Below are 16276 nucleotides of genomic sequence, written 5' to 3'. Positions count from 1 at the left end.
GGGCCTAGAGGAAGGCATTGGGAAGTAATAAGTATATGATGGGTTGCTAGAGTGACAGAAGCTTAAACCCTAGTTTATGCGTTGCTTCATAAGGGGCTGATTTGGATCCACTAGTTTCATGCTATGGTTAGGTTTACCTTAATACTTCTTTTGGAGTTGCGGATGCTTGCAATAGGGGTTAATCATAAGTGGGATGCTTGTCCAAGAAAGGGCAGTACCTAAGCACCGGTCCACCCACATATCAAATTATCAAAGTAACGAACGCGAATCATATGAGCGTGATGAAACTAGCTTGACGATAATTCCCATGTGTCCTCGGGAGCGCTTTTATCATTATAAGAAATTGTCCAGGCTTGTCCTTTGCTACAAAAAGGATTGGGCCACCTTGTTGCACCTTATTTACTTTCATTACTTGTTACCCGTTACAAATTATCTTATCACAAAACTATATGTTACCTACAATTTCAGTGCTTGCAGAGAATACCTTACTGAAAACCGCTTGTCATTTCCTTCTGCTCCTCGTTGGGTTCGACACTCTTACTTGTCGAAAGGACTACGAGAGATCCCCTATACTTGTGGGTCATCAATATCGGCCACGTAATTCAAGCTTCCAAACCTGACCTGATGGCCAGGGGCGTAGCTGTCGATCTGCTCTAGATGGCCAAGCGAGTTAGCCCGCAGTGCGAAGCCGCCGAATACGAAGATCTGTCCGGGGAGAAAAACCTCCCCCTGGACCGCATTGTTGTAGATGATTGATGGAGCTATCAAAACCTTTTGGTGACGACGCAGCTGAACCCTCAATGAAAGCACCAACGTCGGTGTCAAAACCGGCGGATCTCGGGTAGGGGTCCCGAACTGTGCGTCTAAGGTCGATGGTAACAGGAGACGGGGGACACGATGTTTACCCTGGTTCGGGCCCTCTCTATGGAGGTAATACCCTACTTCCTGCTTGATTGATCTTGATGAATATGAGTATTACAAGAGTTTATCTACCACGAGATCGTAATGGCTAAACCCTAGAAGTCTAGCCTATATGATTATCATTATGTCCTACAGACTAAACCCTCCGGTTTATATAGACACTGGAGGGTGTACAGAGTCGGTTACAGAGAAAGGAATCTTCATATCTGAACACCAAGCTTGCCTTCCATGCCAAGTAGAGTCCCATCCGGACACGGGGAGAAATCTTCTGTCTTGTGTCTTCATAGCCCATCAGTCCGGCCCATGTCACATAGTCCGGACGATCGAGGACCCCTTAATCCAGGACTCCCTCATCATGTGTGTGCTCTTGTCATCGGTTTTCTTCATGCTTGTAGTGGTGATAGGATGTCCATGGGGATGGTCGAAGGATGCTCCGCATCATCTCCCCCCCCCCCCTCGCCTTGGGAGAGATCTGTCCGCAGATCGTGATCTGCATAACCATGGGAAAGAGAGGGCGCCAACATGTAGAAGTGGACGACCACCTAGCACTTATCATGTTGAAGCTGAGAATGGGCACTCTCCAATGTCACACCATCTAGTGATTCCTTCAAAAGGAGCAAGTACAACAAACACTTGGAAAAACAAATGTGGTTAGAGTTAGTGCAAAACCAAGCATTCAAGAGGTGATTCACCAAACAAGTTTCATCATCAAGCATATCATATGGTGTGACAAGGGATTATGACATACCATGTAAGCACATAAATTGAGCAAAATCAAGGGCATCATGGAAAGAAGCATGTAAATCTGAGGTAGTGATGCAAATTTGTGCGACAAGAGAATAAGCATGTAGCTCAAGCTCATAGCAAGCATGCATAAGGCGCTCAAAGAATGGTATATGGTAGGCATAAGAGTCATTCAAAACACCAAATGAAATGAAACGTCTAAGCACATGGGGAAAGTGCAAGACAATCCAAGCATAACTGAAAGTGCTAGTTATCGACTAGAGGGGGATGAATAGGCGATTTTTATCAAAGTCTTCAAAAAGTGGAAGTTTCGAAGACAAACAATAGAAATGACCTAATTGATATGCAGCGGAAGATAAACTACAACCAGAAAGCCATAGTCAAGTAAGCAATAGTGTTAACGTACAAAGACTAATAGCAGCTAGGTAGTAAGGATCGGGATGGAAGATAGTATGAAGCCAATCAACAATAGTAGTCAAGCAATGAAGTCAAACAGATAAGATAGATAGGCAATGACTTCACGAAGACAAACTCAAAGTAAAGGAGGGAAGGGATAGAACCAGTCACTTGTTGTAGACACAGGATTTGTTGGACCAGTTCCAGTTGCTGTGACAACTGTACGTCTAGTTAGGGAGGCTGAGATTCAACTTAGAAGACCGCGTCTTCACCTTATTGCCTTTGAGCTAAGGACACACAGTCCTCGCCCAACCACTCTGGTAAGTCTTCAAGGTAGACTTCCGAACCTTCACAGACTTCGTTCACCGGCAATCCACAATGACTCTTGGATGCTCAGAACGCGACGCCTAACCGGCTGGAGGATACACAGTCCTCAAGTGTAATAAGTCTTCAGGTCACACAAACAGAAAGACTTCAGTGATGCCTAACACTCTTTGGCTCTGGGTGTTTGGGCTTTGTCCTCGCAACGATTCCTCTCTCAAAGGCTTCGAGGTGGGTTGCTCTCAAAATGACAAAAGCCGTAAACTAACTCTGAGCAGCCACCAATTTATGGTGTAGGGTGTGGGCTATTTATAGCCACAAGGCAACCCGACCTGATATGTCCGAAATGACCCTGGGTCACTAAGGAACTGACACGTGTTCCAATGGTCAAATTTCAAACACACACGGCAACTTTACTTGGGCTACAAGCAAAGCTGACTCATCCGGCTCTGGATAAGATTTGCTCTCATTGTCTTCGCTCGAAGACATAGGATTTGGGTTGAGCATCACTTCAGTCACTCTGACTTAGTTCACTTGGACCCCACTTAACAGTACGGTGGTTCCTATGACTCAACAAAGAAGAAAAGGAAACAACGAAACAACTCAGTCTTCGCGCTCCATAGTCTTCACTCAATGTCTTCTCATGTCATAGACTTCGGTGTGAATATCTTCACACACCACCATTGTCTTCAATGTCTTCATACATTTTTAGGGGTCATCTCCGGTAGGTAAACCGAATCAATGAGGGACACTACCTGCGTTATCATGTAATTCTCACAAACGCATTAGTCCCTCAACCAACTTTGTCGTCAATACTCCAAAACCAACTAGGGGTGGCACTAGATGCACTTACAATCTCCCCCTTTTTGGTGATTGATGACAAACTGGTTGAAGTTTTCAACGGGAAAGAAGTATGTGAAATTGTAAAGGATAGCGTATTGTCTTCATAAGTGGCAAGGGCTCCCCCTGAAGATGTGCATATTAATAATTTGCTTTTGGAATGCAAATGCACATGGCAGGTTGTACTTGTGGAGATCCTCTTCAACTTATGAAGATAATTCATCATGCATGAAATGATATAGCTAAGAGAATGACATGCATAATGAAAAATGGACGTCTGCAGAATGATCTAAGTGCGGAAGTTATCATCGCACGTGGAAACGCAAATAAGTGGCAGACGACCATCAAGTTTAAGTGTTACAAATCAAAGAACGAAGTGTATCAAAAGCAAGAGTTGTAAGCACTAGGCAAAAATATAAAGCAACCGCCCTTATGAACCCACTTGAAGACTATCAACTCATATGCTTATCCCCCTTTTGTCAGTAATGACCAAAAAGGTTTGAAGACATAGAGCATCTACTCGTCTTCTTGAGGAGTAGGTGAACTAGCAGGGTTGTCGTTGTTGGTTGGCGGTGCTGACGAACTTGGTGCAGTGTTGATGTGTGCAGAAGTAGGGGGCGGTGAAGTTGCATCGTCTTCATCATCGATCACTTTTGCATTGACAGTTGCCGCGGAGGAAGAATAGTCACAGTCTTCAAGAGATGGAGTTCTTCGTAGGACAGCATTTCGTGGAGGAGTGGAGTCAAACTTGAATCTTTCAGTGAAGCCATCGTCTTGAAGATCAGCTTCAGCACTGAGCAATGTCAAACTCTTCCATGATCGCCGACAAGTTTCGTGAGTGACAAATGCATTCTTGGTGGCAAGGTTTCGAATGCGATTTACATCCACCAAGAGGCTTTGCGTCTGACGCTTGAACCAAAAATGATGCTTATCTTGTTTCTGATGCAGGGCCACAAGAAGTTCTCGGTCATTCAGGACCCGAGAGCGCTTCCGAGGCCTTTGAGCAATTGTGCTCGCAGTGGCTTCAGTTGATGCATGATGAGGTAGACGAAAGTTTCCAGCCATCGGATAGACACGCGTGACAGCTTGGACTCCTTCCATAGGCTGAGTGAAGCTTTGATGTTCAGCATTTTGAAGACAAAGAGGCTTCTTGGCAGGTTCAGGGTATATGGCTTCAACTGACATATCAACCTCTGGTAGGAAGATCACATGATTGCGAGCAGATGGTTGATAGTTGACAGCAGAATATTGCTTGATGAGGCGCATGACCCATGGAGCATAGAACTTTAGTCTGAAAAGGTCAGATCCAGATGCTGCCAGTTGCCTGATGAAGAAATCTTGTGCATTGAAGTTGATGCCATTGAGGATGTAAAAGACCAATGTCTTCATGGCTCCTTCAAGTTTTGCAGCTGATGAATGTCCTTTGATCAGCCATAGAGTCTGCCTGATGATATGATATATAGTGCGCGGCAGATACTCAAGGTCATCAACAAAGAACTCCTTTGGATATTCAGCATCACGTGGCAAAGGCTTCATCATGCTCAACATCTGGCTCATATTGGGTTCAGGCTTATGGAAGATGCTCTCCAGTGCATTGCGGTGGTTTTGACAACCAGGTTCATATAGCTCTCCGGGAGTGGATAGGTCTGTAAGCTCCATGATGTCAAGAGCTTTGGCTTCATGATGAACATTTCCTGTCATCCACTCGAGAACCCATGTCTTTGTATCTCTATTATAACCGCGAATGTGGAGCGTAGCATAGAATTGAAGCAATAGATCTTCATTCCAATGTTCTTTGTCTGTGACAAAGCTGAGTAGACCTGCATCATGAAAGCAGTCAAGTGCTTCTTCTAAGCATGGCAGTCCTGCAATGGCTTCAGTGTCGAGGCGCATATGAGGGAAAATGCGCCCTTGATCATACAGAACACAGGAGTAATAGCTTCGCTGCTGATGACTCCAGAACCGATCTGATGATATTCTTGGCTTCGTGTAGGGGTTCTTTGAGCTGTCAAAGAATGTGTTGTGGCTTTTGAAGCCATTTGCATTGAAAGACCCGACAGATGTGGCAGTACCTGGAAACCTTGGCAGTCTTGGCTTTGGCTTCTGGACCTAAGGCCTATGCTCAATGTGATAGTCAAATTGAGGACCAGAGACAATAGGCGGAGGGACCAGAACGGGCCATCTTACTATGATTAGCTCGCCATGGTTGTATGCTTGCTCGATTGTATAGGGCCTTGGTGGCGGAACAGGAGCAGTGGCAGCAACAGTGGCTTCGGGCTGCACAACAGAAGCTTCAGGAGCAGTTTCAGCATTGAATTCTGGTATGGGGCTTGGGACAGGCTCCACATTAGCTTCAGCCATGACGACGTCATCGGCTTCATTGGTGTTGGTGGTGGCAGCCTCAAGATTTTCAACCTCCACTTGCTGAGCTGGAGGGTCAGGCACAGACACGTTCACTTCATGAACATCTTCTTCAGGAATGGGGGGAGTAGGGACACGTTCTTCATGACGTTCGTCATCGGCTGATGCAGCTGGATTGTCTTCAGCAGCTGGTGCTTCAGACTCGGAGACATTCACAGCAGGAGTGGCTTCTGAAAACACTTGACATGCAACAGGTTGATGGTGCACTTCTCCTTCTGGAATGCTCGAAAGAGGAGCTTGAGGCCTTGGTCCTTTGTGAAGCCTTTGTAGTACAGGCGACGCCTTTGGAGATGGAGTGGGCAGGTCCTCATCCTCTTCAACTTGCACGGATGGTGTGGCTTGTTGTTGTTGGGGAGTACTGGGGGAGTCTTGTTGTTGCGGGCGATCAACCCATGAAGCATCCTGAGCAATTGGCGTCAGAGGACGACCAATACTGATGATTTCGCTGTTCGTACGAACAGGCGATGATACCACATTATATTCAATTTGAGGAAGAACTTCATCATCTTCAACATTGTCATGATGACCAATGTCTTCAGCAGTGAGGGGACCAACTGCTGGAATCTCTTCAGCTTCAGGAGCCTCTGTGGAAGCAAGCTCATGAACAGTCATGCGAAGTTCTTGGGTTGCAGATGCAGGACGAACCACTGAGATGGGTTCAACAACAAGGGGCTTTGTGGGAGCAGCCCGACTCTTCTTGGTCTTGCACTTCTTCTTGGAGGGAGCAGCATCAGAGGCTTCTAAGGTTTTCCTTTTTCTGGCTTCAGCCTCTGCAGCTCTCGTCTTCTTCTGTTCTGAAGCGGTTGACGTGACCTTTGGCTTTGAGCCAGTCATGTTGCTTGGGAAGACAATGCGAGGTTCATCTTGCCTTGAGGGTGCAGGTTGGACAGTCAATTTCTTCTTTTTCTTTGCAGCCATCCTGGGGTCGATGCCAGGACGACCAAGAGCCTTGCGCTTCTCAGCCTCATTGTAGGCAAGCACACACTTGTCAGCCATATTTTTCATGCGCTCTCTGGAGCCTCGAGCTTCTTCACGCTTCTTGTGAAAGGCTTCTTTAAGCTCGTGCAGCATGATCTTGATGTTCTTGACATCTTGCATGTTGAGCGTGGCCACATGCTTCTTGAACTGAGCCTTTTCATAGTCAATCTTGTGCTTCAGTTTGACGATGCGCTGAGCAATAGCTAGCTCAGAAGCAATGGCGCCATTGAAGGCGACGCTGAGGCCAATTGGAGCAGATCATCAAAGCTAAGATTTGGTGTGTCAAACCATTCATCAATGAAGTTATGGAGGATGGCCACATCAAAGAGAGGCAAGTTATTGAAGATCCCTGCTTCTTCCTTGCTCTTGATCAGTTGCTCAAGAGCATCATCTGCAAGATCATCATCGCTGGACAGATCAATGTGCTCATCACGCAGAATGGCAGCAGGAGTCAAAGCCTGATTAGTACTCTTGGCAATTTTCTTTTTCTTCTCCGTCTTCTTGGAGATGCATGAAAGATCTTCAGACTGCACACTGTCTTCAGGAGGTTCAGTGGCCAGTGGCTTCACACGAGAAGCTTTTGGAGGTGCAGCTGATGATGAAGCCTTAATCTTCTTTGGCTTCTGCGGCCTTGGAGGAGGAGCTGGGGTTTCATCAGAATCAGCATCATTGTCAGAATGATCCACTTTGGCACCTTGTACCAAGACGTATGAGATGAGGCCATCAAGGTTTGCAAAGGGGCCAATTCTGTTTTCTTCAGCTTCACGTGTGCTATCATCACGGGGAGCAGAGGGACCAGGATTGAAGTCTAATCCCCATGACTTCTTATTTTCCTTTGCCGAAGCCTTAGCATACTGGAAGTTGCGCTTGAAGAGATTGTCATCACGACACCAGAGCAATGATGATGGGTCGGCATCTTCAGGCTGTGGTCCATGGACCATGCAAGGACAGAATTCTTGCGCAATGGCTTCAGCTTTGTTCTTGGGGGAAGGACTCGATAGAGAATATCACCCCAAGGACTCTTGATAGCATTCTTCTGAGCGTACTTGAAAGTGCTAGTTATCGACTAGAGGGGGGTGAATAGGTGATTTTTATCAAAGTCTTCAAAACGTGCAAGTTTCAAAGACAAACAATAGAAATGACCTAATTGATATGCAGCGGAAGATAAACTACAACAAGCAAGCCATAGTCAAGTATGCAATAGTGTTAACGTACGAAGACTAATAGCAGCTAGGTAGTAGGATCGGGATGGAAGATAGTATGAAGCCAATCAGCAATAGTAGTCAAGCAATGAAGTCAACCAGATAAGACAGATAAGCAATGACCTCACGAAGACAAACTCAAAGTAAAGGAGGGAAGAGATAGAACCAGTCACTTGTTGAAGACACAGGATTTCTTGGACCAGTTCCAGTTGTTGTGACAACTGTACGTCTGGTTAGGGAGGCTGAGATTCAACTCAGAAGACCCTGTCTTCACCTTATTCCCCTTGAGCTAAGGACACACAGTCCTCGCCCAATCACTCTGGTAAGTCTTCAAGGTAGATTTCCGAACCTTCACAGACTTCGTTCACCCGGCAATCCACAATGACTCTTGGATGCTCAGAACGCGACGCCTAACTGGCTCGAGGATACACAGTCCTCAAGTATAATAAGTCTTCAGGTCACACAGACAGAAAGACTTCAGTGATGCCTAACACTCTTTGGCTCTGGGTGTTTGGGCTTTGTCCTCGCAAGGATTTCTCTCTCAAAGGCTTCGAGGTGGGTTGCTCTCAAAACGAAAAAAGCCGTAAACTAACTCTGAGCAGCCACCAATTTATGGTGTAGGGGGTGGGCTATTTATAGCCACGAGGCAACCCGACCTGATATGTCCGAAATGACCCTGGGTCACTAAGGAATTGACATGTGTTCCAATGGTCAAATTTCAAACACACACGGCAACTTTACTTGGGCTACAAGCAAAGCTAACTCATCTAGCTCTGGATAAGATTTCCTCTCATTGTCTTCGCTCGAAGACATAGGATTTGGGTTGAGCATCACTTCAGTCACTCTGACTTAGTTCACTTGGACCCCACTTAACAGTACGGTGGTTCCTATGACTAAACAAAGAAGAAAAGGAAACAACAAAACAACTCAGTCTTCGCGCTCCATATTCTTCACTCAATGTCTTCTCATGTCATAGACTTCGGTGTGAATATCTTCACACACCACCATTGTCTTTAATGTCTTCATACATTTTTAGGGGTCATCTCCGGTAGGTAAACTGAATCAATGAGGGACACTACCTGCGTTATCATGTAATTCTCACAAACGCATTAGTCCCTCAACCAATTTTGACGTCAATACTCCAAAACCAACTAGGGGTGGCACTAGATGCACTTACAATCTCCCCCTTTTTGGTGATTGATGACAAACTGGTTGAAGTTTTCAACGGGAAAGAAGTATGTGAAATTGTAAAGGATAGTGTATTGTCTTCATAAGTGGCAAGGGCTCCCCCTAAAGATGTGCATATTAATAATTTGCTTTTGGAATGCAAATGCACATTGAAGGTTGTACTTGTGGAGATCCTCTTCAACTTATGAAGATAATTCATCATGCATGAAATGATATAGCTAAGAGAATGACATGCATAATGAAAAATGGACGTCTGCAGAATGATCTACACGTGGAAACGCAAATAAGTGGCAGACGACCATCAAGTTTAAGTGTTACAGCTCAAAAAACGAAGTGTATCAAAAGCAAGAGTTGTGAGCACTAGGCAAAAATATAAAGCAACCGCCCTTATGAACCCGCTTGAAGACTATCAACTCATATGCTTTTCCCCCTTTTGTCAGTAATGACCAAAAAGGTTTGAAGACATAGAGCATCTACTCGTCCTCATGAGGAGTAGTTGAAGCAGCAGGGTTGTCGTTGTCGTTTGGCGGTGCAGACAAACTTGGTGCAGTGTTGATGCGTGCAGAAGTAGGGGGCGGTGAAGTAGCATTGTCTTCATCATCGATCACATTGGCATTGACAGTTGCCGCGGAGGAAGAATACTCAGAGTCTTCAAGAGATGGACTTCTTCGTAGGATAGCATTCCGTGGAGGAGTGGAGTCAAACTTGAATCTTTCAGTGAAGCCATCGTCTTGAAGATCAGCTTCAGCACTGAGCAGGGTCAAACTCTTCCATGATCGCCGACAAGTTCCTTGAGTGACAAATGCATTCTTGGTGGCAAGGTTTCGAATGCGATTTACATCCACCAAGAGGCTTTGCATCTGACGCTTGAGCCAAAAATGATGCTTATCTTGCTTCTGATGCAGGGCCACAAGAAGTTCTCGGTCATTTAGGACCCGAGAGTGCTTCCGAGGCCTTTGAGCAATGGTGCTCGCAGTGGCTTCAGTTGATGCATGATGAGGCAGATGAATATTTCCAGCCATCGGATAGACATGCGTGACAGCTTGGACTCCTTCCAAAGGCTGAGTGAAGCTCTGATGTTCAGCATTTTGAAGACAAAGAGGCTTCTTGGCAGGTTCAGGGTATATGGCTTCAACTGACATATAAACCTCTGGTAGGAAAATCACATGATTGCGAGTACATGGTTGATAGTTGACAGCAGAATGTTGCTTGATGAGGTGCATGACCCATGGAGCATAGAACTTCAGTCCGAAAAGGTCAGATCCAGATGCAGCCAGTTGCCTGATGAAGAAATCTTGTGCATTGAAGTTGATGCCATTGAGGATGTAAAAGACCAATGTCTTCATGGCTCCTTCAAGTTTTGTAGCTGATGAATGTCCTTTGATCGGCCATAGAGTTCGCCTGATGATATGATATATAGTGCGCGGCAGATAGTCCAGGTCATCAACAAAGAACTCCTTTGGATATTCAGCATCACATGGCAAAGGCTTCATCATGCTCAACATCTGGCTCATATTGGGTTCAGGCTTACAGAAGATGCTCTCCAGAGCATTGCGGTGGTTTTGACAACCAAGTTCATATAGCTCTCCGGGAGTGGATAGGCCTGTAAGCTCAATGATGTCAAGAGCTTTAGCTTCATGATGAACATTTCCTGTCATCCACTCGAGAACCCATGTCTTCGTATCTCTGTTATAACCGCGAATGTGGAGTGTAGCATAGAATTGAAGCAATAGCTCTTCATTCCAATGTTCTTTGTCTGTAAGCTGAGCAGACCAGCATCACGAAAGCAGTCAAGTGCTTCTTCTAAGCAGGGCAGTCCAGCAATGGCTTCAGTGTCGAGGCGCATATGAGGGAAAATGTGCCCTTGATCATACAGAACACAGGAGTAATAGCTTCGCTGCTGATGACTCCAGAACCGATCTGATGATATTCTTGGCCTTGTGTAGGGGTTCTTTGAGCTGTCAAAGAATGTCTTGTGGCTCTTGAAGCAATTTGCATTGAAAGACCCTACAGATGTGGCAGTACCAGGAAACCTTGGCAGTCTTGGCTTTGGCTTCTGGACCTGAGGCCTATGCTCAATGTGATAGTCAAATTGAGGACCAGAGACAGTAGGCGGAGGGACCAGAACGGGCCATCTTACTATGATTAGCTCACCATGGTTGTATGCTTGCTCAATTGTATAGGGCCTTGGTGGCGGAGCAGGAGCAGTGGCAGCAACAGTGGCTTCGGGATGCACATCAGAAGCTTCAGGAGCATTTTCAGCATTGGCTTCTGGTATGGGGCTTGGGACAGGCTCTACATTTGCTTCAGCCATGACTATGTCATCGGCTTCATTGGTGTTGGTGGTGGAAGCCTCAAGGTTTTCAACCTCCACTTGCTGAGCTGGAGGGTCAGGCACAGACACGTTCACATCATGAACAACTTCTTCAGGAATGGGGGTGTAGGGACACGTTCTTCTTGACATTCGTCATCGGCTGATGCAGCCGGATTGTCTTTAGCAGCTGGTGCTTCAGACTCGGAGACATTCACAGCAGGAGTGGCTTCTGAAAACACTTGACGTGCAACAGGTTGATGGTGCACTTCTCCTTCTGGAACGCTCGGAAGAGGGGCTTGAGGCCTTGGTCCTTTGTGAAGCCTTTGTAGTACAGGCGACGCCTTTGGATATGGAGTGGGCAGGTCCTCATCCTCTTCAACTTGCATAGATGGTGTGGCTTGTTGTTGTTGGGGAGTGCTGGGGGAGTCTTGTTCTTGTGAGCGATCAGCCCATGAAGCATCCTGAGCAATTGGTGTCAGAGGACGACCAATGCTGATGATTTCGCTGTTCGTATGAACAGGCGATGATACCACATTGTATTCAATTTGAGGAAGAACTTCATCATCTTCAACATTGTCATGATGACCAATGTCTTCAGCAGTGATGGGATCAACTGCTGGAATCTCTTTAGCTTCAGGAGCCTCTGTGGAAGCAGGCTCATGAACATTCATGCGAAGTTCTAGGGTTGTAGATGCAGGACGAACCACTAAGATGGGTTCAACAAGGGGCTCTGTGGGAGCAGCCCGACTCTTCTTGGTCTTGCGCTTCATTTTGGAGGGAGCAGCATCAGAGGCTTCTGAGGTTTTCCGTTTTCTGGCTTCAGCCTCTGCAGCCCTCGTCTTCTTCTGTTCTGAAGCGGTTGACGTGACTTTTGGCTTCGAGCCAGTCATGCTGCTTGGGAAGACAATGCGAGGTTCATCTGGCCTTGAAGGTGCAGATTGGACAGTCGATTTCTTCTTCTTCTTCTTCTTCTTCTTTGCAGTCATCCTGGGGTCGATGCCAAGACAACCAAGAGCCTTGCGCTTTTCAGCCTCATTGTAGGCAAGCACACACTTGTCAGCCAGATTTTTCATGCGCTCTCTGGAGCCTCGAGCTTCTTCACGCTTCTTGTGAAAGGCTTCTTTGAGCTCATGCAGCATGATCTTGAAGTTCTTGACATCTTGCACGTTGAGCGTGGCCACATGCTTCTTGAACTGAGCCTTTTCATAGTCAATCTTGTGCTTCAGTTCGACGATGCGCTGAGCAATAGCTAGCTCAGAAGCAATGGCGCCATTGAAGGCGACGCTGAGGCCAATTGGAAGTTGCAGATCATCAAAGCTAAGATTTGGTGTGTCAAACCATTCATCAATGAAGTTATGGATGATTGTCACGTCAAAGAGAGGAAAGTTGTTGAAGATCTCTGCTTCTTCCTTGCTCTTGATTAGTTGCTCAAGAGCATCATCTGCAAGATCGTCATTGCTGGACAGATCAATGTGCTCATCACGCAGAATGGCAGCAGGAGTCAAAGCCTGATCAGTACTCTTGACGATTTTCTTTTTGTTCTCCGTCTTCTTGGAAATGCGTGAAAGATCTTCAGACTGCACACTGTCTTCAGGAGGTTCAGTGGCCAGTGGCTTCACACGAGAAGCTTTTGGAGGTGCAGCTGATGATGAAGCCTTAATCTTCTTTGGCTTCTGCGGCCTTGGAGGAGGAGCTGGGGCTTCATCAGAATCAGCATCATTGTTAGAATGATCCACTTTGGCACCTTGTACCAAGACGTATGAGATGAGGCCATCAAGGTTTGCAAAGGGGCCAATTCTATTTTCTTCAGCTTCACGTGTGCCATCATCACGGGGACCAGAGGGACCAGGATTGAAGTCTAATCCCCATGGCTTCTTGTTTTCCTTCGCCGAAGCCTTAGCATACTAGAAGTTGCGCTTGAAGAGATTGTCGTCACGACACCAGAGCAATGATGATGGGTCGGCTTCTTCAGGCTGTGGTCCACGGACCATGCAAGGATAGAATTCTTGCGCAATGGCTTCAGCTTTGTTCTTGGGGGGAAGGCCTCGATAGAGAATATCACCCCAAGGGCTCCTGATAGCATTCTTTTCAGCGTACTCCTGGGTCACGAACTTGTACTTGAACCATTGTTCAGCCCAATAGCGTCGAATCCATTGGATTCGAGTCTTGCGCTGATTGTAATCTTCTTCAGGGTCTGTTTTGTAGATTTCTGCAAAGATCATCTGGCAGATCCTTTGAAGTTCCCCCATGACGTTGTCTGCCACCCTTCCTTACTGATTTCTCTGCAGCCATGAACTTCAAACTGAACGGTTTCAATATGTTCAAAGGCTTCAAAGGCTTTCACTAGCTGGTTAGACAGGAACTGGCTTCAGGAGAATCAATGTGTTGCTGTAAGAATTCTACAAACGAATGCAGACTATGAGAACCTAGGGATTCTCCCACAGACATGTACATGTGACAGCATTACAGATGCGAGGGAAGGGGAAGAGGTCATATGCATTCTCAGAAGATTTTGAAGATAAATCAGTTTGAAGACATTGACCTCATGTTGCGAAGACATTCACTTATATGTTGAGAGTCGGTTCCAGATTTGTACGAATCCGTGAATAAGTACAAGTGAGGAATCTAACTAGATGTGAAGCTTAAGTGAATATACTAGGCAGTATGAGATGCAGACAGAATAGATCTAACTTTGTATAGACAGAAACCAATTTTGGTAAATTGGATGAATCATTGAGGATCAAAAAGCGAGTAAAAATAGAGTTATATTTACCACACCAAGAACTGCTAGATGGGATGAAAGGAGACGAGCAGTTCAATCCACCGTGCCCTAACTTGGCGGCGGAGGACACCTACGGCGGCGGCGGAGAGGACGATGCCCACGGCCGGCGTGAGGACGGCATCGGAGAAGTCGTGGCAGCTAAGCGCTTCGTCGCCGGTGTCGTCGAGAGCTAGCGGTGGCGCTAGGGTTTTGACGAGGTGGAGAGGTGGAAGAAAGTTTTCTTGACCGCAGGGGACACGTATTTATAAGTAGGTGTGCAGCACTGCGCAATTACGTAGGTGCCCCTGTCTGTTCACATCCATGGGACACGTGGCAAGCATGCAACATATTCAGAGTTGTCCCATGTTCCCACGCCCACCAAGTTTGTCGGATGGTTGTTCCGGCTTCTCCGGATATCGACAATAAAGATGAATCATTTAAATAGGACTTGATGTTTGTCTTTGTGTCTTCTGCTGACAAGGATGCAGAGAAGACATTCGACAGTTTCAATAGAATGCATATGATTTGGACAGATAGAGTTTGAGATAGTAAGCATAGAGAGATTAGGGTCCGATCATATTCACTTAGTTCAAAAGATTCAACAGTGAGGACATAGCTATAAGTGAATGCTGTAGAGGATAGAATACTTGTATGTATATATATATGAGAAAGCAATCAACTCAACATAGTGAAGTAAATCATGAAGATAAGTTGAAAGTTGAAGACAAATCAATATGCGAAGATATTCAACAATAACGCCATGAGTGAAACACTTCAAACCAAGAAATTTGGTGGTGGTGTTACCCACCGTATAGGAAGTATTAGACCCAGACACGGCGCACAATTATCGTGGCGCTTCGAAGTCAAATTCCACATTAATGTATTCACACTCAGAATGTAAGTCTTCATTGATTGAAGATATACTTTACTTCGTGTGTTGCACATCTAAGTCATCAACATGCATAAGTGTTAGGATGTGTGCCTGATCACAGGACATTTGAGGATTCCAAGATATTTAGCTCACACCGTAACTTGCAAAACCTTTTCTCATCCAAGGGCTTTGTGAAGATATCTGCCAGTTGCCCTTCAGTGTTGACGTGAATGATGTCAATATCTTTCTTCATGACATGATCTCTGAGAAAATGATGACGTATTTCAATGTGCTTTGTCTTCGAGTGCTGAACTGGATTGTTGGCAATCTTGATGGCGCTTTCGTTGTCGCAGAAGAGAGGGACTTGCTTCAGATTTATGCCATAGTCCTTGAGAGTTTGCTTCATCCACAGATGCTGAGCACAACAAGATCCAGCAGCAATGTATTCAGATTCAGCAGTTGAGAGTGATATACAGTTTTGCTTCTTTGAAGACCAACAGACAAGTGATCGTCCCAGAAAGTGACATGTTCCTGATGTTGACTTGCGATCCACCTTGTCACCAGCATAATCCGCATCCGGGAATCCAACCAGATCAAACCTTGAGCCCTTTGGATACCATAATCCGAGTGTTGGGGTGTAAGCCAAATATCTAAGAATTCGCTTCACAGCTAAGTGATGTGATTCCTTTGGTGTCGCTTGGAATCGAGCACACATGCAAACACTAAGCATAATATCTGGCCTAGATGCACATAGGTAAAGTAAAGAACCAATCATGGAGCGGTATACCTTTTGATCGAACTCTTTACCATTGTCGTCGGGACCAAGATGATGTTTGGCTGGCATTGGCGTCATGTAACCTTTGCAATCTTCCATGCTGAACTTCTTCAGGCAGTCTTTGAGATATTTTTCTTGAGATATGAAGATGCAATTTCTTTGCTGGCGAATTTGAAGACCAGGGAAGAACTTCAGCTCACTCATCATGGACATCTGATATTGCTCTTGCATCATGTATCCAAACTCATCACTATACTTATGGTTGGTGCAGCCGAAGATTATGTCATCCACATATATTTGGCACACAAACAGTTCACTATCATATGTCTTCGTGAAGAGTGTGGGATCTAGGGATCCTGGTTTGAAGCCTTTGCTCTTCAGGAAGTCTTTGACTGTATCATACCAAGCGCGAGGAGCTTGTTTGAGGCCATACAGTGCTTTGTTTAGTTTGTACACCATATCAGGATGTTTTGGATCTTCAAAGCCAGGTGGTTGAGCAACATACACCTCTTCTTCAATCTTGCCGTTGAGGAAAGCACTTTTC

Source organism: Triticum aestivum, chromosome 1B, assembly GCF_018294505.1.
Source record: "Triticum aestivum cultivar Chinese Spring chromosome 1B, IWGSC CS RefSeq v2.1, whole genome shotgun sequence".
NCBI lineage: Eukaryota > Viridiplantae > Streptophyta > Magnoliopsida > Poales > Poaceae > Triticum > Triticum aestivum.
Note: the sequence above shows the minus strand (reverse complement) of the source record.